This window comes from Chlorocebus sabaeus, chromosome 7, assembly GCF_047675955.1.
Source record: "Chlorocebus sabaeus isolate Y175 chromosome 7, mChlSab1.0.hap1, whole genome shotgun sequence".
Classification (NCBI taxonomy): Eukaryota; Metazoa; Chordata; class Mammalia; order Primates; family Cercopithecidae; genus Chlorocebus; species Chlorocebus sabaeus.
The window spans coordinates 34,644,078-34,668,886 of NC_132910.1; the positions used below are offsets into that span (position 1 = coordinate 34,644,078).

The window sequence follows — 24,809 nt, forward strand, 5'->3', positions numbered from 1 at the left end:
ACCAGGTGTAATGGGGTTAAGTTGAACTCAAAGGTTGAACATGTAGCCTTCTTGTTTTCTGTAACTACTCTCTTTTGTCCAGAAAGCCCCGTTTCCTCTGATGGGGAGATAGGGTGATGAAGTGAAAGTAGATCACCAAACAGAAACTTTCCAAGTAAAGGTAGCCAGAGTCTACTTCGGGGTTAACCTAATCTCTTTTGGGAACATGCTCAGCATTTTAGGCATTTTCTTCTCTCCCCTTCTGTTAGCCAAGATGGCCTCTGGGAGAGGGAAAGTTTACACACTCACCTGGCATTGGTGGGGTTGTGACTGGTTCACAGTGGGCTTTTGTTTGGCCCAGTGGGCTCTTGTTGGGCTCTGGTTGCAGTGTTTTGTCTCACTGAAACCAGGGCGTTGGTCTCTGATGTCATTGCCTCCTCTTGACCTCCAGTGGCATTGTTGCATTGACTCGGAGCTCTGCAGACTGACTAGGCCTTTTGAACTTTTCAGTTTTATCCAAAGCACACAGGAGGCCCCTACAAAAGAACACTTCCCAGGAAACCTTTGTCTCAGGAAATCTTTCCAAGCTCTGCCTCTGAACTACTCTCTCTGTTCTGTCCTGTACTCCAGACTTTCCCCTTGGGATTAACTTCTTGTCTCCTTGGACTAGGTCCTTTGTATCAGACAGAAAGCTGCCCTTGTGTGGGTGGGGGCTTAAGTCTCTCTTTGGTTCCACCCTCTGATCCTGGGGCAGCCCTTCTCATTCTCAAGCAGAGTCCTGGATCCCGAGACCCTAGCCTAGACCTGTACCCCATCCCCATAATTTGAGTAGGTGAAGCAAATATGATCAAATCTGGCGAGGCATGGTGGCTTATGCCTGTAATCCCAGCACTTTGGGAGGCTGAGGTGGGAGAAGTGCTTGAGCCCAGGAGTCTGAGACCAGCCTAGGCAACATAGTGAGACCCCGTCTCTACAAACAAACAAACAACCCAATCTGTGAATGCCAAGATTGCTTAAGAATTCACAAACAGTATTTGAAAAAGATGTCGTAAGAATTGTTAGGAACATAAAAGTTATAGGATACTAATTCCTTAAAAATAAAAATGCAAAATTTCTTCCTAATTAACTTTTTTCTAACACTTAGTTTTGAGATAATTGGAAGAAAGGTTTACATATAGATTAGCGTCACTATTAGCCAAATAGTGCCTTTATAAAAATTACAGAGAGACCTTTTTCTCTGGTGGTGGGGGGTGGCATACAATCCTAAGCAGGACTCACAGCTTGGCAAGGCAAGAGGAGCACAGACTGGATTTCAGTCCCTACTCACCCCTCAGGTGGTTGCTTTTTGGTAATAAACATCCTGCCCAATCATACGAAGTGACCTGATAGAGATGATATTTATTAACTACGTGACCTTGGGCAAACATCTGTGTCCTTAGAACTTTAGATGCCTCATATAACAAGTGAGAGGGGCTGACTTCTTAGGTCCTTTTTCTCTACAAATACTATGCTCCATGGCATCAGTAATTTTTTTTTTTTTTTTTTTTTTTTTTTTTTTTTTTTTAACTAAATGAGAGTCTTCACAGAAAGTGGAGGAAGTAAGCACCAAATGCTGGCCACAAGAAGGAACTAGTCTGAGAAGTAGAAGTGACAGAAACCCATGGGCAAAAGTGATCAGGTTATTCTAGAGTTCATGACAGGGAGAGTTGGCCATCATTAGAAATATATCTGAGACTTTGGTAAGACACATCTAAAAATTTTTCCTAAATAATAAGGTTCCCTGGATAGAGACTCCCAAAGGGAAGATGTCAAGTGTTTGGGAGAAGTGTTGCAAAATGAAATCTGTGTCTTTCAAACAGGATGATGTGGAACAGGAAAAAAAGGGGGAGAGTTATTTAAAGAGAGACACACTTGGCCAGGCGTACTGGTTCAGGGCACTTTGGGAGGCCGAGACGGGTGGATCACTTGAGGCCAGGAGTTCAAGACCAGCCTGGCCAATATGGTGAAATCCCATCTCTACAAAAAAAAGAAAAAAAAAAAAAAAAAAGCTGGATGTTAATACTCTGAGATGACAGACTTTTGGAACTGCGGATATAAAGCCCACAGACCTTAACATTAGTGTGTTCAGCCTCATGACATTTCATTAGTTTATGGCTTCTGCTCCAGAAACTCCCACCATTTCCCCATTGACAAGGGAGAGGAAGAGGGCAGTAAGAGATCATTTAAAAATAGTTGTGAAACTACCAAGGTCTGTGGCTGAGGGTTGGTTTTCTTTTCTTTTTCTTTTTCTTTTTTTTTTTTGAGACGGAGTCTCTCTCTGTTGCCCAGGCTGGAGTGCAGTGGCACCATCTTGGCTCACTGCAAGCTCCGCCTCCCGGGTTCATGCCATTCTCCTGCCTCAGCCTCCCGAATAGCTGGGGCTACAGGCGCCCGCCACCACTCCTGGCTAATTTTTTGTATTTTTAGTAGAGTTGGGATTTCACCATGTTAGCCAAGATGGTCTCGATCTCCTGACCTCGTGATCTGCCCACCTCGGGCTCCCAAAGTGCTGAGATTACAGGCCTGAGCCACAGCGCCCGGCTGAGGGTTGGTTTTCTAACCAACCTTTGTCTAGTCTAGTCTAACCTTTGACTGCAGTCATCATATAAAGAACATGGTTGCCTCAGATCCAGAAGATATCAGGAAGGGCTGATTTGTTCCACACTATTTGACCAAACTGATTGCAACAAGATGTGGACATGTTTTGCTATGAGTTTGTCCTAAAACATTGGAAAGAAATCCCACATCCTGTCACCCTCCCTGAGGGCAAGGACACTCAGAGTTGAGAAATCTAAGGTTTAACCTGTGCTGGGGATGATGACTGATACGACAAAGGATATAGGACCTCACCTAATGGATTTCAAAGATTGCTGAATGTTGATGTCCTGGTAGTAGAACAGGGGACCCCTCGTGGGTCCTGTCTTTGATCTCGGGAACACAAATCTTACATCATATTTATGACTGTGAAGGCAAAAGAAATCTTCAATGATGAGGTCTGGAAATTCTGAATATTCTCTGCAAAGTATTAGAATTTCACAAGAGAGGACTTTGCTCAGAAGAGAAAAATGAACAGGCACCAAGTGGTAATTCACAGAATTGTCATTCCCATGCTCTTAACTCTCAAGTCTGTTTTGAGATCAGGAAACACGGAATCTTTATTCTCACTGTGTCCCCTGATTTGAAGACTGTGATTAATTAAGGTGTCATTCATGACATGGTGAGCCATCTTGAGATATTTGAATATCCTGCCATCCTGGGAACCCAGACCTACCTCTGGACTAATTATTGGGAGGGGACTGCGGGAAAGAATAATGACTGGAAAATAGAAATCTTTAAGATGTTCTTGAGTAGAACAAACTTCTCCAATAAAGATGTCCATGTGTTTGTATTTGGCATGGATAATACACATATTCTGTAACTCTAATTCTTTAGTATTAGCTCTTTGTGAAAACCTTCTTAGAAACAAGGTGTAGATTTCACTAGATTGTGTTTGGGGGCTATAATTTTATGATCCTATGAAAGATTGTCCCCTACTTTGTTTGCCACTTCTGCCAATAAGACCTCTGTCCTGTCCTTATGTCCTGTCTGCTCTCTCGTTCCTCCAAATAAAGCTGGGATTTCTGTACCATTAACTATCTGCCCAGCATACAAACCTTTAAGTAAGAAAGAAAGCTTCCTCTTAACCTTCATCCAAAAAAAAAAACAACAAACAAACACACAAACAAAAGAAAATCTGAACTAAGAATAGAGAGTTTTCGTACTTCTTAAGTACAATGACTAATAAAATATAAACATACTTGCTGTCTTCAGGGAGTTTATAATTAAAATCATAACATATATTGACATTGTTTATCAGGCTAAAGACTATACTAATTGGCAGGAATAGAATACTCTTTCCTTTTTTTCAAAATTATAAGTACTCAAAAATTTAAGGGGCAATCTCTATGTTCTACTTACTACTTCTAATGAAGACCTGACAATTCTACATTAATTCAATAGTAATTTTAAGCATTAGATATGTTGATTTGTAATTATCAAGAGAGACTGAGATCAAGCATTTATGTTGGTGTCTACATTACTAGAAATGATGCAAAAATAGGGCTTTAATAAAATGAAGAAACTATTTTTTTTGTTTATATGCACCTAACACAAACTGAGATCAATATGTGCAACCTACGTCTCTGCCAGATTTATCTTCCTTCCAGCCCTACCTTGGAGAGGGGTAATCATCTAAAATTAAACTATTTGCAGACAATTTTTCTTGGAAATGTAATACTAATGGAGGCAATTATTTTTCTTTAGGCTATAGAAAAACAAATTATTATTATTATTTTTATTTAAAAAAATAATAGAATGGCAGGGTCTTGCTGTGTCGCCCAGGGCTTGAATTCCTGGGTTCAAGTGATCCTCCCACTTTGGTCTCTCAAAGTGCTGAGATTACAGGCATTACTGGCCTAGAAAAATTCTGAAGAAGTACGATAATACAAACTCCTTGCCAGCAACCAAATTTTAGAAAATATAGTTTTTAATCTCAGGTAACTTGGGATGGCAGAAACAAACTGTCTTACTGTCTATTCTTGAAATATACACTAAGAAACCTATATTCATAAGAAGAAGTCTTTTAAGAGGGATAACATTTCATAGAAACTTTATTATTGACTTACATTTAACATATGAGCTGTAGTATTTTTCTAGAATTTTATATTTGTCTTTATTTTCCTGAGTTTTTTGGTTTTGGTTTTGTTTTGTTTTAGTTTTTGGTTTGTTTGTTTTTTGTTTTCTTGTTTTTTTTTTTTTTTTTTTTTTTTGAGATAGGGTCTCACTCTGTCACCCAGGTTGGAGTGCAGTGGCTCACTGTACCCTCGATCTCCCGGGCACAAGCAATACTCAGCCTCTTGAGTAGCTGGGACTACAGGCACATGCCACCAATCCTGGCTAATTTTTGTATTTTTAGTAAAGATAGGATTTTGCCATGTTGCTCAGGCTGGTCTTAAATTTCTGAGCTCAAATAGTCCTCCTGCCTTGGCCTCCCAAAATGCTGGGATTGCAGGCGTAAGCCGCCATGTCCAGCCTATTTTTTATTTTCTTGAGTATTAAAGGCATTCCATGACTATTGAAGTCAACTAGTTTAAGTTTAATGAAGACCTGATTAAGGTTAAATATTCACCAACATAAAAACAATTATTATTACCAAAATAACACCAATCTTTAAAAATCATTCCAGGCCGGGCGCGGTGGCTCACGCCTGTAATCCCAGCACTTTGGGAGGCCGAGACGGGCGGATCACGAGGTCAGGAGATCAAGACCATCCTGGCTAACCCGGTAAAACCCCGTCTCTACTAAAAAATACAAAAAACTAGCCAGGCGAGGTGGCGGGCACCTGTAGTCCCAGCTACTGGGGAGGCTGAGGCAGGAGAATGGCGTGAACTCAGGAGGCGGAGCTTGCAGTGAGCCGAGATCCGGCCACTGCACTCCAGCCTGGGCGACAGAGCGAGACTCCGTCTCAAAAAAAAAAAAAAAAAAATCATTCCAAAAAATTAAAGTATCCACATAGCATCCCTGCAGGGACTATATTCAGCATGAGAGATGAAGTAGGGAATTTGTCACAGAACATTCAGCAGACAAACTTAAAGAGGGAATTTTAAACTAGCTTTCAGAACCTAGGCTCAGAGGCAGTACTCAGGTGAGGTCCTGCTGCAGATGACAATTGCAAAAGAAAATGAACATTGATTTTCTCCAAGTTAGACTCATTTATTTAGCTGTTACTCATAAAGTAGAAGCCAGGTAAGCAGTAGTGTTGACTCATACATAATTTGCAAAGAGTTGATAAATTTGGACAACAGTAGTGGGACTGCTTTATAGATTCAAAAGGTTCTTAACATCTTCTCTGTTTTGAGTTCATCATCTTCTCTAAGATGAATTATCTTCAGATCAAATGATATAAGCCAATCTGCAATGGAACAAGCTGGAGGAGATTTAGATTCACTAAGAAGTTCTCTAGAGAAAAGTGTTAGTTTGTTTAAAATAAATACTTTAAGCTGAAGGGAATTGATCACGACTAGACCAGTCCTACAAGAAATGTTTGAGAGTCCTTCATCTAGAAGTGAAAATGTCAGGCCTCTGAGCCCAAGCTAAGCCATCATATCCCCTGTGACCTGCACATATACATCCAGATGGCCTGAAGCAACTGAAAATCCACAAAAGAAGTGAAAATGCCCGGTTCCTACCTTAACTGATGACATTCCACCATTGTGATTTGTGCCTGCCCCACCTTAACTGAGCGATTAACCTTGTGAAATTCTTTCTCCTGGCTCAGAACCTCCCCTACTGAGCATCTTGTGACCCCCACCCCTGCTCATAAGAGAAAAATCCCCATTGACTATAATTTTCCACTACTCACCCAAATCCTATAAAACAGTCCTACCCCTATTTCCCTTTGCTGACTCTCTTTTTGGACTTAGCCCGCCTGCACCCAGGTGAAATAAACAGCTTTGTTGCTCACACAAAACCTGTTTGGTGGTCTCTTCACATGGATGCACACGACAGAAAGGATGATGTCTACTATCAAGAAAACACACAAGAGTGTAAAACTCACTGGCATAGCAGATACACAAATGAGAACGAGAAAGGAATCAACTGTTACCACTACAGAAAACCACCAAACCTCAATGATAAATAATGAAAGAGGCAAAAGATCAATGAGACAAAAAGTTGGTTTTTTGCAAAGAAAAACAAAATTGATAAACTGCTAGCTAGATTAACAAAGAAAAGAAGAGATAAGATCCAAATAAACATAATAAGAAATGAAAAAGGAGACATGACAACAGATACCACAGAAACGCAAAAGGTCATCAGAGAGAATTATGAACAACTATGTGCTCAAAAACTAGGAAACCTAGAGGGAATTGATTAAATACCAGGAAACATACTACCTCCTAAGATTGAACCAGGAAGAAACAGAAAACCTGAACATGAAGGGGTGGCCTGCCCCTCCACACCTGTGGGCATTTCTCGTTAGGTGGAACGAGAGACTTGAGAAAAGAAATGAGACACAGAGACAAAGTATAGAGAAAGAAAAAGTGGGCCCAGGGGACCGGTGCTCAGCATACAGAGGATGGCGCTGGCAATGGCCTCTGAGTTCCCTTAATATTTATTGATCATTATCTTTACCATCTTAGAAAAACGAAAGTGGCAGGATAATAGGATCATCGTAGGGAGAAAGTCAGCAGTAAGACATATGAATAAAGATCTCTGTGACATGAATAAATTTAAGGAAAAGTGCTGTGCCTTGATATGCATATGCAAACATCTCCATAAACTTTTTTAGTGCATAAAGAGCAGCATTGCCGCTGGCACGTCCCACCTTCCGCCCTAGGGCGGTTTTCTCCTTTCTCAGCAAGCAGAATATACAATAGGGTTTTACACTAGATGTTCCATTGCCCAGGGACAGGCAGGAGACAGATGCTTTTCTCTATCTCAACTGCCAAGAGGCCTTCTTTCCTCTTATACTAGTCCTCCTCAGCACAGACCCTTCACGGGTGTCAGGCTGGGGGATGATCAGGTCTTTCCCTTCCCACGAGGCCATATTTCAGACTATCACATGGGGAGAAACCTTGGATAATACCTAGCTTTCCTAGGCAGAGGTCCCTGTGACCTTTGACAGTGTATGTGTCCCTGGGTACTTGAGATTAAGAGAATGGTGATGACTTTTCACAAGCATACTGCCTTCAGGCACTTGTTTAACAAAGCACACCCTGCACAGCCCAAAATCCATTAAACCTTGAGTCACCACAGCACATGTCTCTTGCAAGGACAAGGTTGGGGATAGGGTCACGGATTAACAGCATCTCAAATACAGAACAAAATGGAGTCTCTTATGTCTACTTCTTTCTATATAGACACAGTAACAGTCTGATATGTTTCTTTTCCCCACAGAACAGACCAATAATGAGATTACATCAGTAATAAAAAGTCTCCCCACAAAGAAAGGCCCAGAACTGGATCACTTTACTGCTGAATTCTATCAAGCTTATAAAGAACACCAGTTCTTCTCAAATCACTCCAAAAAATTAAAGAGGATGGAAATCTTTCTAATTCTTTCTGTAAGGCCAGCATTATCTGATACTAAAACCAGACAAGGACACACACAAAAAAGATATCTATGAGGGAAAAATATCTCTCAGGAACATAGATGTAAAAATCCTCATCAAAATACTAGCAAACTAAATCTAACAACACATCAAAAATATAATACACTATGATCAAGTAGGATTTATCCCAGGAATGCAAAAAAATGGTTCAACATATGCAAATCAATAAATGTGATACATTAACCAAAGGAAGGACAAAAACCATATGATTATCTCAATAAACACAGAAAAAGCATTTGATAAGATTTAACATTCTTCATGATAAAAACTCTCAACAAGTTAGGCATAAAAGAAACATACCTCAAAATAACAAAGGCCATATATGACAAACCCACAGCTCACATCATACCACCTGGGGAAAAGCTGAAAGCCTTTCCTCCAAGAACTGGAATAAGACAATGATGCTCACCTTTACTATTCTTACTCAACATTGTGCTGGAAGTCCTAGCCCGATCGATTAGGAAAGAGGAAGAAATAAAGGCATAATCCAAGTAGGAAAAGAAGTGAAAGTGTCCCTCTTTACAGATGACATGATCTTATACCTAGAAAAACCTAAAGACTCTACCAAAAAACTCTTACAAATGATAGATAAATCTAGTACAGTTGAAGGATACAAAACCAATACACAAAAATCAGTAGTGTTTCCATACAACAAAGATGAACTAACTAAAAAGAAATCAAGAAAGCAATCCCGCATTTCCACCCACTTCCCCACCCAGTGCCACTCTGGCTACCCTGCACTCACTCTGAGCTCCAGGCTCCTGCTAAGTTAGTGCCCCCATGGTCTCCCTTTAGCCGCTGTCATGATTATCTACCCTGGCGTCATCAGTCACAATAGTTCTCCAACATGTATAAGATTTGGGATATTGCAGACAGGCTTGCCTGGAGGTGGAGGGAAAGATGGTAAGTAGGACAGAAGGTAACACTCATGACTTGTTCACTGGTGGAAATGCCTCTGCTGAAGGCCCCCTAGAGCAAAGGTACCTAAAGCACAATAATCACTGGTGTTAATATTGTCAGGAACCTCACAGGAAACCAGCTTCACAAAAGAAGCCTACAAGAAGCACATCAAAGATTACATGAAATCAATCAAAGGCAAATTTGGAGAATAGAGACCAGAAAGAGTAAAACGTTCTGTGACAGAGGCTACAGAACCAATCAAGCACACCCTTGCTAATTTCAAAAACTCCAGTTCTTTATTGGTGAAAACATGAATCCAGATGGCATGGTTGCCCTACTGAACATGAGAATGGTATGACTTCATATATGATTTTCTTTAAGGATGATTTAGAGATGGAAAAAATGGTAACAAAATTGGCAATTTCTTTGGATCTATCGCCTGTCATCATAACTGGCTGCTGCTTGTCATCCATACAACACCAGTACTTAAGATGGATGGGACTGATGTAATCTTGAGCTCTTCATTTATTTTGACTATGATTTATTTGGAGTGAAGGCAGTTTTTAAGAAAACTATGTCAGGTTGTCTAAAAATAAAATGTATTTAAACTAAAAAAAAAAAAAAAAGCAATTCCATTTATAATAGCTAAAGAAAGAAAGAAATAACACACCTAGGAATAAATTTAACTAAGCAGGTGAAAGACTTCTATAAGGAAAACTGTAAAACACTGATGAAATTGAAGAGAACACAAAAACAGAACAACATACCATGCTCATGGATCAGTAGAGTTAATATTGCTAAAATGACCATACTACCAAAGCAATCTACAGATTCAATGCAATTCCTATTGAAATACCACTGACATTCTTTTCAGAAATAGAAAAAAAAAATCCCTAAAATTGGTATGGCACCACAAAAGACTCTGAATAGCCAAAGCAATACTGAACAAAAGCCAAGCTGGAGGCATCACACTACCTGACTTCAAAACACACTACAAAGCTATGGCAGCCAAAACAACATGCTATTGGTATACACATAGACATATAGAGCAATGGATCAGAATAGAGAACCAGAAATACATTCCATGTACTTACAGCAAACTGATTTTGACAAAGGCACCAAGGACATACACTGGGAAAAGAACACCCTCTTCGATAAATGATACTGAGAAAACTGGATAGTCATATGCATAAGAATGAAACTAGACTCCTATCTTTCACTACTTATAAAAATCAACTCAAAATGCAATAAAGACTTAAGCATAAGATCTGAAACACAAAACTACTAGAACAAAACGTAGGTAGAATGCTTTGGGACATTGGCCTAGGGAAAGATTTTATGGCTAAGACTTTAAAAACACAGGGTACAAAAACAAAAAATAGACAAATGAGACTATATTAAACTAAAAAGCTTCTGCACTGCAAATGAAACAATCAACAGAGTGAAAAGACAGAGTGAAGAGACAATCTGTAGAATGGGAGAAAATATTTGTGAACTATTCATATGACAAGGGACTAATATCCAGAATATATAAGGAACTCAAACAACTCAATAGCAAAAACAAAATAAAACAAAAATACCCTCAATTAATCCCGTTAAAAAGTAGGCATAGGATCTGAATGGACATTTCTCAAAAGGAGACATCCAAACTGGGCACAGTGGCTCACACCTATAATCCCAGCACTTTGGGACACCAACGCAGGAGGACTGCTTGGGCCCAGGAGTTCAAGACCAGCCTGGGCAACATAGTGAGACCCTGTCTCTATCAAAAAAAAAAAAAAAAAAAAAAAAAGGCATGGTGGCATGTGCCTGTGGTCCCAGCTATTTGGGAGGATGAGGTGGGAAGATAACTTGAGGTGGTACATGCCTATAGTCCCAGCTACTTAGGAGGCTAACCCTGGGAGATCAAGCTTGCAGTGAGCTGTGATCATGCCACCTCACTCCAGCCTGGGTGACAGAGTGAGACCCTGTCTCAAAAAAAAGAAGACATACAAATTGTCAACAGGTATTTGAAAAAAAAATGTTGAACATCACTAATCATCAGGGAAACGCAAATCAAAGCCATGAGATAACATCTCACCCCAATTAGAATGGCTATTATAAAAAAGAAAAAAAATTGCTGGTGAGGATGTAGAGAAAAGGAAACTCCTACACTGTTGGTGAGAAGACAATTTGTTACAGCCATTATGTAAAACAGTATGGCGGTTTCTCAAAAAACTAAAACTGGAACTACTATTCGATGCAGCAATCCGAATACTGGGTATCCAAAGGAAAGGAAATGAGTATATACAAGGGATATCTGTACCCTTGTTTTTTTGCATCATTACTCACAATAGCCAAGATATGGAATCAACCTCACTATCCATCAATGGATAAATGGATAAGGAAAATGTGGTGTGTGTATATATATATATACACACATACACACACACACATATATACACAATGAAATACTATTTGGTCATAAAAAAAAAAAAGAAATCCCATCATCCACAGCAAAATGAATAGAACTGAAGGTCATTATGTTAAATAAAATATGCCAAACACAGAAAGACAAATATCACATGTTCTCATTCATATGTGGGAATAAAAATGGTGATCTCATGAAGGTAGAGAGTAGAATGACAGTTACTGAAGGCTGGGGAGGGTAGTGGGTAGGGAGATGAAGAGAAGTTGGTTAATGGGTACAAACATACAGCTAGACAGAAGGAATAAGTTCTAGTATTTGACAGCAGAGTAAAGTTACTATAGTTAACAATAATTTATCGTATATTTCAAAATATCCAGAAGAGAATATTTGAAATATTCCCAACACAAAGAAATGATAAATGTTTGAAGTGATGGATATCCTAATACTCTGATTTGATCATTATACATTGTATGCATGTATCAAAATATCACTCATTTGTATAATTATTATGTATCAATGACAACATTCCTGAAATCCTAAAAAAAAAAAAGTCCTTTAAAGAACCAGTGACGACGGTAAAGGATAAGACCAAGGTCCGGCTCAAGCAACAGAAGATAGTTACAGAATTATTGTGCACATTCTGGAGAAGAAGCCATGTTGTCCCTAAGAGGGAAAAGAGATGGAAAAGGAGGGAAGAGAAAAAGTTGGATAAGAAGAAGAGACGCAAGCAAGAGGATAGAATGCAGGGCCAGTATGGTGGCTATGGTCTGAATGTGTGCCCCAAAATCATACGTTGAAACTTAGTCACCAATATATAATATCAAGGGGTGTGTTCTTCAGGAAGTGATTAAGTCACGAGGGCTCCTTGCATGTGAATGGGATTTATGCCTTATAAAAAAGGCTTCACACGGTGTTTGCCCTTTTTGCCCTTCTGCCTTCCACCATGTGAAGACACAGTCTTCAAGGCTCCATCTTGGAAGCTGAGACTGAACCCTCATTAGACACAGAACCTGCTGGTGCTTTGATCTTGGACTTCTCAGTTTCCAGAGCTGTCAGTATCGAATGCATGTTGTTATAAATTACCCAGTCTCAGGTGTTTTGTTAGCAGCAGGAACAGACTAGGACACAAGCCTCTACTGTTTATGAGTTTTGGCCTGTTCATACTGACTCAAGAGAGCCAATTGGGTCAATTCCACGTTCAATGACATCACGTGGATAGTGTGAAATCACCAATGGGTATTTATATCGTGTAAACTGGCGCATGCTATAAATCAGGGCTCACCAATGCCATCTTTCCTCTGGGAGCCTGTTTCCCTCAACACCTCTAGGTCTGGGGCAAGAAGCCAACATAACATTGGTCTGAATGTTTATTTATTTATTTTGAGACAGAGTCTTGCTTTGTCACCCAGGTTGGAATGCAGTGGCACGATCTTGTCTCACTACGACCTCTGCCTCCTGGGTTCAAGTGATTCTCCTGCCTCAGCCTCCCGAGTAGCTGAGATTATAGGTGCCCACCACCATGCCCAGCTAATTTTTTTTTTTTTTTTTGTATTTTTAGTAGAGACAGGGTTTCACCATGTTGGTCAGGCTGGTCTCCTGACTTTAAGTGACTTGTCTGCCTCGGCCTCCCAAAGTGCTGGGATTACAAGTGTGAGCCACCGTGCCTGGCCAGGTCTAAATATTTGTAACAAGCTGTTAAATAAAATATGTTCTACCCTCACATCTTGACAAATATACTTTTATAATGATCTGGAAGGGCAGGTTCCTATTTAGAATTCTCAGACTCCTTGGGGTCTCCAGATTATGGAGCTAGCTGGCTCCCTGGCTGCCCATCCCTGGTCTGAGGGCAGTTCCTCTGTTATTTCTACCTATGCCCCATCCTACACCATAAAGGGCTTTGTGGACACATGTGTGGACACCTGATGCTGCACAGCTAAGCTCTAACCACACCCACTTCATAAAATGTGTGTCCCCTGGACATCCTTAGCCTCTAGGGTTGTGTACTCCAGCTGTGCAGTCTGCCCTCAGGAGGACTTAATCAGGAAAGAGGCTGTACTGGCCGTGTAAATAGGCTCCAAGTGGTTTGGGCAGATCATTCTGTGGTCTAAGGCACCCAGACGTAGATGAATAGTATTCCATTGTATAGACCACTTTGGGTAATATGGACATTTTCACAACTTTAATCCTTCTAGTCCATGAGCATGAGCTATTTTTCCATTTATTTGTGTCTTCTTCTATTTTTCTAATGATTTTTTAATAGTTTTCAGTGTATTGATTTTTGTGTGTTGATTTTGAATCCTACAACTTTACTATATTTGTTTATCTTAACAGTTTTTTGGGGGAGTCTCTGGGGTTTTCTATATATAAGGACACATTATCTGCAAACACATGTAACTTAACTTCTCCCTTTCCTATTTGGGGGATGTCTTTTATTTCTTTCTCTTGCCTAATTGCTGTAGCTAGGATTTCCAATACTATATGTTGAATATAGGTGGCAAGAATGGACATCTTTGTGTTGTTCTGATCTTAGAAGAAAGGCTTTCCATTTTCACTGTAGCGTAAAATATTAGCTGTGAACGAAGTCCGCATTTTAAAACACCTGTTAGATTCTCACTGGGAGATGCTGAAGACCTCTACATGTAAGAGGTAGGGTAGGGCTTTGTGTTGCTCTTCCCTCCAAACTCACTGAATGTTGGCATGTTACCCTGGTATCCAGCGCTAGGTGGAATTCTGCTACCTCCGTCATCATTAGCAAGCAGGCATCCTCTTCTTACAAGCTCAGCTCAGTCCCTTAGGCACTGTATCAGTTGAGATAAGGAAAAGCTGCTGTAATAATAATACAGTGGTTTAAAGCAAGAGACCGAGGTGAATGTTCCAAGGTGGCAGGTGGTCTGTTTCATGAGCCACTCAGGGGCTCAGGTTCCTTCCAGCATGATTCTGCACTACTGGCTGGGCCTTTTGTTGTCTGCATAGCAAAGTTCTAGCCAACCAAATGGCAGGAAGGGAACAAGAACTCAGAAGAGGCATGTTTATGTTCTTAAGGTGTAGGCCCAGAAATCTAGGTATACATTCTTCTATTCACATGCCATCAGGTGAAACTTAGCCACATGACTACAGCTATCTCTTAGGTGATCTGGGTGGGTCGGGTAGCCAAGTCCATAGGAAGAAGAGGAGAATGGACCATCTGGTAGAAAACCGGTTGTCTCTACCATTGGCACACTGCCAAGTATCCTGCAGGAAAGAATTAATCAAGGCAGATGCAATAATATTCTAGAGGCAAGTTAAGCTCACTTACTATTCAGAATAGGTACCAGAATCTTCAGGTCCAAATCAGAGTCTAAGCCACGAAGATCACTCTGAAAGATATAGATAGGCTGCTGGGCTCATAAATTTTATGCTCTCCTATACATATAAGGACACAAATTCTTCTACACTATTGCTAATTAATCCACATATTTTATTTATTTATTTATTTATTTATTTTTATATGGAGTCTCGCTCTGTCACCCAGGCTGGAGTGCAGTGGTACGATCTCGGCTCACTGCAACCTCTGCCTCCCGGGTTCACTCCATTCTCCTGTCTCAGTCTCTGGAGTAGCTGGGACTACAGGTGCCCGCCACCACGCCCGGCTAATTTTTGGTATTTTTAGTAGAGATGGGGTTTCACCATGTTAGCCAGGATGGTCTCAATCTCCTGACCTCGTGATTCGCTCACCTTGGCCTCCCAAAGTGCTGGGACTACAAGCGTGAGCCACTGTGCCCGGCCTCACACATTTTATTTTTTTAATTTAAGTTTATTTTATTTTTTTAGACATGGGGTCTTGCTATGTTGCCCAGGCAGGATTCAAACTTCTGGGCTTGGCTGGGCATGGTGGTTCATTCCTATAATCCCAGTCTTCTGGGAAGCCAAGGCAGGAGGATTGCTTGAGGCCAGGAGTTTGAGACCAGCCTGGGCAACATAGCAAGACACCATCTCTACAAAAAAAAAACAAAAATAAACAGACAAAAACCTCCTACACTCAAAGAATCCTCCCACTTCAGCCTTCTGAGTAGTATCACACACACACATGCCACTGTGCCTGGCTAATCCACATATTTTAAACACCACACATTTTGCCAACTGAAAACTATTTCTATCATTTAAAAAGTATATTAACAACTAGTACATTGAGATAGCAATAGTCAAACCACTTGTAATAGGTCCTCTGGAATGTGGAGACCTGAGAAAAACATTTCAAGGCCAGGCATGGTGGCTCACGCCTGTAATCCCAGCACTTTGGGAGGCCGAGATGGGCGGATCACGAGGTCAGGAGATCAAGACCATCCTGGCTAACACGGTGAAACCCCGTCTCTACTAAAAAAATACAAAAAACTAGCCAGGCATGGTGGCGGGTGCCTGTAGTCCCAGCTATTTGGGAGGCTGAGGCAGGAGAATGGTGTGAACCTGGGAGGCGGAGCTTGCAGTGAGCCGAGATCACACCACTGCACTCCAGCCTGGGTGACAGAGTGAGACTCCGTCTCAAAAAAAAAAAAAAAAAAAAAAATTTCAAATCTGTCCTGGAGAGTATATTCCTGATTAGGGCACTTCAAATGCTAAATTCCTATTTCTAGATTAAAAGTAACAAACACGCATATATCACATTGTCCAGGCCCTTTATGCATATTGAAAACATACCACACACACACACTCACATACACATGCACACACACAAACACGTGTGTGCACGCGCACACACACACATGCACACAGGAAATACAGAAAACTATGCACCAAAATAGAGATGATTATTACTAGGTAGGGTCTATTTTGTGCAGGTATCAACATGTAAATATTCCCAGAGGAATTTCATAATTCACGATTTCGTGAAGATGACAAAAGAAGTAAAGAATGACTGCATCTATTCTGAACTTTACACAATTCTGAAGTCCTGATGTCAGTCGCTACTTCTTCCTTTCTAAGGCACTGATGGTAACAATTCACTTCTGTGGTCAGGGGACTATTTCCAGGATGGCCTGGATCCTATTTTTGCCATCCCATACTGCTCTCACACCACACTGTTTGAGAGGTCTACTCCTGCATCTGGGCCCTTGTTATAAATGAAAGTAGTTCTTCTTTGCTTTGGTGCTGGATCAAAAGATAGCCCTCAACTACTGAGTCTTTAGCAATTCCTTTGCATCTGATTGCAGATGCAATTGAAAATTGCAATATAACTGCAGTTGCCTTGCCTGTGAAAAGGCAATATAACTGATAGTTGAAAGCAAAGATTCTTTCAGTTCCCTCATCTGAATAATGAGTTGGCAGATGTAGAGTGCTTAGGACAGCACCTGGCATGTAGTAAGTAGCACTCTGTGGGTGCCGGTGGTTATCATTTCCCTATTATCTTTTTCTCCTGACAGACCTTAGATAGTGGGACTTTGAATCTTCTTCACTTTATTTTATTGTTTTAATTAATTAATTAATTAATTATTTTTAAAAGACAGAGTCTCACTCTGTTGTCCAGGTTGGAGTATAATGAAGCAATCATAGCTCACTGTAACCTCAAACACCTGAGCTCAAGTGATCTTCCTGCCTCAGTCTCCCAAGTAGCTAGGACTACAGGCAGGCATCACCTCACCCAGCTAATTTTTAAATTTTTGTAGAGATGAGGTCTTGCCATGTTGTCCAGGTTGGTCTTGAACCCCTGGCCTCAAGGGATCATCCTGCCTTGGCCTCCCAAAGCTCTGGCATTACAGGTGTGAGCCACAGTGCCTGGCCTCCACTTTATTTTAGGAAGGAAACCACAGGTAAATACTCTTACATTTTATCACTCTTGACACTGCCCTTCCATGAGTTAACTGCAGGAACAGGGTCAGATGGCTGCTGGGGTTGTTTTGAAACTTGACATGATTAAGCCTGTGATGCCAGGATAAAAAAAAAAAATTACTTTTCTCTTGGCCTTTATCTGTTGTCTGTCTTTTAGACATTTAACTATCAGTCTTCCTACATGGAGGAATAAATGGGGTTAAAAACAAAAAAAAGAGTTTTTCCCGTTCCAAGATGGCCAAATAGGAATAGCTCTGGTCTGAAGCTCACAGTGTGATTGACACGGAAGACGGGTGATTTCTGCATTTCCAACTGAGCCTCCACTGGTGCTACTCAGGTACACAGGGTCTGGAGTGGACCCCCAGCAAACTCCAACAGACCTGCAGCTGAGGGACCTGACTGTTAGAAGGAAAACTAGCAAACAGAAAGGAATAGCATCAACATGGACAAAAAGGACATCCACACCAAAACCCCATCTGTAGGTCACCAACATCAAAGACCAAAGGTAGATAAAACCACAAAGATGGAAGAAACCAGAGCAGAAAAGCTGAAAATTCTAAAAACCAGAGCACTTCTTCTCCTCCAAAGGATTGCAGCTCCTCACCAATAATGGAACAAAGCAGGACAGAGAATGATTTTGACTAGTTGACAGAAGTAGGCTTCAGAAGGTCAGTAATAACAAACCTCTCCGAGCTAAAGGAGGATGTTTGAACTCATCACAAGGAAGCTAAAAACCTTGAAAAAAGATTAGACGAATGACTAACTAGAATAAACAGTGTAGAGAAGACCTTAAATGACCTGATGGAGCTGAAAACCATGGCACGAGAACTATGTGACACATGCACAAGCTTCAGTAACCAATTCAATCAAGTGGAAGAAAGGGTATCAGTGATTGAAGTTCAAATTAATGAAATAAAGTGACAGAAGTTTAGAGAAAAAAGAGCAAAAAGAAATGAGCAAAGCCTCCAAGAAATATGGGACTATATGAAAAGACCAAAGTAAAGTTTGATTGGTGTACCTAAAAGTGACAGGGAGAATGGAACCAAGCTGGAAAACACTCTTCAGGATACTATTCAGGAGAACTTCCCCAACCTAGCAAGGCAGGCCAACATTCAAATTCAGGAAATACAGAGAACGCCACAAAGATACTCCTCAAGAAGAGCAACCCCAAGACACATAATTGTCAGATTCACCAAAGTTGAAATGAAGGAAAAAATGTTAAGGGCAGCCAGAGAGAAAGGTTGGGTTACCCACAAAGGGAAGCCCATCAGACTAACAGCGGATCTCTTGGTAGAAACTCTACAAGCCAGAAGAGAGTGGGGGCCAATATTCAACATTCTTAAAGAAAAGGATTTTCAACCAAGAATTTCATATCCTGCCAAACTAAGTTTCATAAGTGAAGGAGAAATAAAATCCTTTACAGACAAGCAAACACTGAGAGATTTTGTCACCACCAGGCCTGCCTTACAAGAGCTCCTGAAAGAAGCACTAAACATGGAAAGGAACAACCGGTACCAGCCACTGCAAAAACATGCCAAATTGTAAAGACCATCAATGCTAGGAAGAAACCGCATCAACAAACAGGTAAAATAACCAGCTAACATCAAAATGACAGGATCAAATTCACACATAACAACATTAACCTTAAATGTAAATGGGCTACAGGCCCCAATTAAAAGACACAGACTGGCAAATTGGATGAAGAGTCAAGACCCATCAGTGTGCTGTATTCAGGAGATCCATCTTATGTGCAGAGACACACATAGGCTCAAAATAAAGGGATGGAGGAAGATCTACCAAGCAAATGGAAAGAAAAAAAAAAAAAAAAAAGCAGGGGTTGCAATCCTAGTCTCTGATAAAACAGACTTTAAACCAACAAAGATCAAATGAGACAAAGAAGGCCATTACATAATGGTAAAGGGATCAATTCAAGAAGAAGAGCTAACTTTCCTAAATATATATGCACCCAATACAGGAGTACCCAGATTCATAAAGCAAGTCCTTAGAGACCTCCAAAGAGACTTAGACTCCCACACAATAATAATGGGAGACTTTAACACCCAACTGTCAATATTAGACAGATCCATGAGACAAAACGTTAACAAGCATATCCAGGACTTGAACTCAGCTCTGTACCAAGCAGACCTAATAGACATATACAGAACTCTCCATCCCAAATCAACAGAATATACATTCTTCTCAGCACCACATTGCATGCATTCCAAAATTGATCACATAGTTGGAAGTAAAGCACTCCTCAGCAAAAGAACAGAAATCACAACAAAGTTTCTCTCAGACCACAGTGCAATCAAATTAGAACTCACGATTAAGAAACTCACTCGAAACTACTCAACTACATGGAAACTGTACAACCTGCTCCTTAATGACTACATAACGAAATGAAGGCAGAAATGAAGATGTTCTTTGAAACCAATGAGAACAAAGACACAACATACCAGAATCTCTGGGACACATTTAAAGCAGTGTGTAGAGGGAAATTTATAGCCCTAAAATGCCCACAAGAGAAAGCAGGAAAGATCTAAAATCAACATGCTAACATCACAATTAAAAGAACTAGAGAAGCAAGAGCAAACAAATTCAAAAGCTAGCAGAAGGCAAGAAATAACTAAGATCAGAGCAGAGCTGAATGAGACAGAGACACAAAAACCCTTCAAAAAATCAATGAATCCAGGACCTGTTTTTTAGAAAAGATTAACAAAATTAATAGACCGCTAGCAAGAGTAATAAAGATGAAAAGAGAGAAGAATCAAATAGATGCAATAAAAAATGATAAAGGGGATATCACCACCGATCCCACAGAGATACAAACTACCATCAGAGAATACTATAAACACCTCTATGCAAATAAACTAGAAAATCTAGAAGAAATGGATAAATTCCTGGATGCATACACCCTCCCAAGACTAAACCAGGAAGAAGTTCAATCTCTGAATAGACCAATAACAGGCTCTGAAATTGAGGCAATAATTAATAGCTTACCAATGAAAAAAAGTCCAGGACCAGAAGGATTCACAGCCAAATTCTACCAGAGGTACAAAGAGGGGCTGGTATCATTCCTTCTGAAACTATTCTATTCCAATCAATAGAAAAAGAGGGAATCCTCCTTAATTCATTTTATGAGGCCAGCATCATCCTGATACCAAAGTCTGGCAGAGACACAACAAAAAAGAGAATTTTAGACCAATATTCCTGATGAACATCAGTGAGAAAATCCTCAATAAAAGACTGGCAAACTGAATCCAGCAGGACATCAAAAAGCTTATCCACCACAATCAAGTTGGCTTCATTCCTGGGATGCAAGGTTGGTTCAACATATGCAGATCAATAAATGTAATCCATCACATAAACAGAACCAATGACAAAAACCACATGATTATCTCAATAGATACAGAAAAGCCTTCCACAAAATTCAACAGCCCTTCATGCCAAAAACTCTCAATAAACTAGGTATTGATGGAAGGTATCTCAAAATAATAAGAGCTATTTATGACAAACCCACAGCCAATATCATACTGAATAGGCAAAAACTGGAAGCATTCCCTTTGAAAACTAGCAGAAGACAGGGATGCCCTCTCTCACCACTCCTATTCAACAGTGTTGGAAGTTCTGGCCAGGGCAATAGGCAGGAGAAAGAAATAAAAGGTATTAGGAAAAGAGGAAGTCAAATTGTCCCTGTTTGCAGATGACATGATTGTATATTTAGAATACCCCATTGTCTCAGCCCAAAATCTCCTTAAGCTGATAAGCAACTTCAGCAAAGTCTCAGGATACAAAATCAATGTGCAAAAATCACAAGCATTCCTATACACCAATAACAGACAAACAGAGAGCCAAATAATGAGTGAACTCCCATTCACAATTGCTACGAAGAGAATAATATTCCTAGGAATCCAACTTAAAGGGATGTGAAGCACCTCTTCAAGGAGAATTACAAGCCACTGCTCAATGAAATAAAGGAGGACACAAACAAATGGAAAAACATAACATTCCATGCTCATGGACAGGAAGAATCAATACTGTGAAAATGGCCATACTGCTCAAGGCAATTTATAGATTCAATGCCATCTCCATCAAGCTACCAAGGACTTTCTTCACAGAATTGGAAAAAAAAACTACTTTAAAGTTCATATGGAACCAAAAAAGAGCCTGCATTGCCGAGACAATCCTAAGCAAAAAGAACAAAGCTGGAGGCATCATGCTACCTGACTTCAAACTATACTACAAGGCTGTGGTAACCAAAACAGCGTGGTACTGGTAGCAAAACAGAGATATAGACCAATGGAACAGAACAGAGGCCTCAGAAATAACACCACAAATCTACAACCATCTGATCTTTGAAAAACCTGACAAAAACAAGAAATGGGGAAAGGGTTCCCTGTTTAACAAATGGTGCTGGGAAAACTGGCTAGCCATATGTAGAAAGCTGAAACTGGATCCCTTCCTTACAACTTATACAAAAATTTATTCAAGATGGATTAAAGACTTAAATGTTAGACCTAAAACCATAAAAACCCTAGAAGAAAACCTAGGCAATACCATTCAGGACATGGACATGGGCAAGGACTTCATGACTAAAACACCAAAAACAATGGCAACAAAAGCCAAAACAGACAAATGGGATCTAATTCAACTAAAGAGTTTCTGCACAGCAAAAGAAACTACCATCAGAGTGAACAGGCAACCTACACAATGGGAGAAAATTTTTGCAATCTATCCATCTGACAAAGGGCTAATATCCAGAATCTACAAAGAACTTACACAAATTTACAAGAAAATAAAACAAACAATTCCATCAAAAAGTGGGCAAAGGATAGAACAGACACTTCTCAAATGAAGACATTTATGCAGCCAACAGACACATGAAAAAATGCTCATCATCACTGGCCATCAGAGAAATGCAAATCAAAACCACAATGAGATACCATCTTATACCAGTTAGAATGGCAATCATTAAAAAGTCAGAAACAACAGATGCTGGAAAGGACGTGGAGAAATGGAAACACTTTTACACTGTTGGTGAGACTGTAAACTAGTTCAACCATTGTGGAAGAGAGTGTGGTGATTCCTCAAGGATCTAGAACTAAAAATACCATTTGACCCAGCGATCCCATTACTGGGTATATACCCAAAGGATTATAAATCATGCTAATATAAAGACACATGCACAAGTATGTTTATTGCGGCACTATTCACAATAGCAAAGACTTGGAACCAACCTAAATGTCCATCAACAATAGACTGGATTAAGAAAACATGGCACATATATACCATGGAATACTATGCAGCCATAAAAAAGGATGAGTTCGTGTCCTTTGCAGGGACATGGATAAAGCTGGAAACCATAATTCTGAGCAAACTATCACAAGGACAGAAAACCAAACACCACATGTTCTCACTCATAGGTGGGAACTGAACAATGAGAACACTTGGACACAGGGTGGGGAATATCACACACCAGGGCCTGTCATGGGTTGGGGGCCTAGGGGAGGGATAGCATTAAGAGAAATACCTAGTGTAAATGACCAGTTAATGGGTGCAGTAAATCAACATGGCACATGTATACCTATGTAACAAACCTGCACGTTGTGCACATGTACCCTAGAACTTCAAGTATAATTTAAAAAAAAAAAAAAAAAGAGCAATAATTTTTTTTAAAGAAAAAAGCGCTCCATGGGCAGTGCTCAAAAGAAAGTCTAAAAGAGAGTTCCTCACCTCCTGTGCATTAAGTTTATCTATATACTTACCTGTTCCCTTTAATAACTGTAGTTTTTGCTGGTGTTTAAATATGCTAAGAACTACATCTCCCAGCGTGTGTGGCAGAGTGGTGGCCTCTGTGCACCGTCTGCACCTGTCAGAGGTGACAATGCAGTGGGCTGTGAGCACAGTGGCCCATCGGGGTTTTCTCCTGCAGGCATTCCCTCCTGTCTTGTGTCATCTGCTTAGTTGTGCACAGACCAAGATACATGGTGGCGTCCCGGTGAAGCAGACACAGACTCTAGTGGTTGGAGACATTGCTGAGCTAAGGCCAAACCAGAGGACACTGTTGCTGTTTACCGATGACTTGATTGTGACCAGCACTTCTGAGGGGCATCTATATGTGATGTCCAACACTGGCTGCTGGGAAAAAGACTTGGCCTTTATGCAGGTCAAGGTCAGAGAACTTCAGAGGCAGGGCAGAGATGTGGGCCTGCAGGTGGTGGATACTGCCCTGCTAGCCCTGCAAGGGCCCCCTGTGGCTCAGGTGCTATAGGCCGGCGCGACAGCTGAGCTGGGGAAACTGCCTTCATAACTAGTGCTGTGATGGAGGTGTTTGACATGTCTGGCCGCCAACTTATCCACTGTGGCTGCACAGGAGAGAATGGCATGGACATCTTGGTGCCAGCAGTGGGGGCAGTTCACTCGACATCAGCTCTTCTGGAAAACCCAGAGGCGAAGCTGGCAGTGCTGGCAGCTTGTGCCTGGAGGCGGGCCTCTGGCTGTACGGGAGTGACACTGATGAACACACTACCCCTGTGGAGGGCAGCCTCAGTTGGACATTGGGGAAGTGCCACCGAGCTGCTCTCGACTTCCCTGGAGCCAAGGTCACTGGTCCCCAGCTGAAGGAGAAGTGCAGTGGAGGCGTGTGGGGTTGATGTGTGAGGGGGCCCTGATGCAGGCACACAGTCCCACCTGAGCATTGAGGGTCCATGACTGGTGCTGTGACCAGTGGCTGTCCCTTGCCCAACCTGAAGAAGAATGTGGCAATGGGTTACATGCCCTGCCAGTGGTCAGCCAGGGACAATGCTGTTGGCAGAGGTGTGGCAGAAGCAGCAGATGGGCGCGGTCAGCAAGATGCCCTTTGCACCCACGAACCGCTCTACCCTCAGGTGAGGATGGCTCAGGGCAGGGCCATCCCCTCCAGAAGTCTTGCCCTAGAGGGCATCCTACAAGGGCTTTCGCAGGAAGCTGAGGCAGAACTCACTGGGGGTGGGCAGCTAAGGGAGAGGTTGGTTCTAGTTGTCTGGTTAGGGGGAGCCATACTACCTACTCTCCCTACCCAACCCATGCCACTCCAGCTCCAGGACCCCATTTCTGAGTGACAGACCAGCCCATTCAATGTCTTCTTTCGGTCCATGATCCCACTGACCCACTCTAGCCTGATGGAGGGAAATGAGAAGCTCTGGTTCTGCCATCTCTCCCATTCTGCCAGGTGCCGGCTGTGGAACAACAGCTTGCCTTTGTGGGGAGGACAAAACCTACCCAACCTGCCTCACCTTGGTTATTTGCTTTGCAAGGAGTCATTGCCATGGGCAGTGTGGGCTCAGGCCACCCCCTCCAGTTTGCTTTCCATAAATGCAAATTGTCCCTACTGTGAATGAGGAATGACTCTTGACTCGCAGGCATGCGCCACCACATGAACCGCCACACCCAGCCATAAAGTTATTTTTAACTCAGGTTTATTTACAAAGAAATGGAATCCCAGAGAATCCAGAGAGGCAGAGTCAAAGTGACTGCGTTTAACCACCAAA

At 41.2% G+C, this 24,809-nt stretch overlaps 2 pseudogenes; both read left to right on the forward strand.

The window, feature by feature from the left end:
* Window positions 1–8,971: 8,971 nt before the first annotated feature.
* On the forward strand, window positions 8,972–13,401 carry LOC103235898 (translationally-controlled tumor protein-like; annotated as a pseudogene).
* A 9,763-nt stretch (window positions 13,402–23,164) lies between these two features.
* LOC103235899 (aminomethyltransferase, mitochondrial pseudogene) lies at window positions 23,165–24,171 on the forward strand (annotated as a pseudogene).
* Window positions 24,172–24,809: the final 638 nt, after the last annotated feature.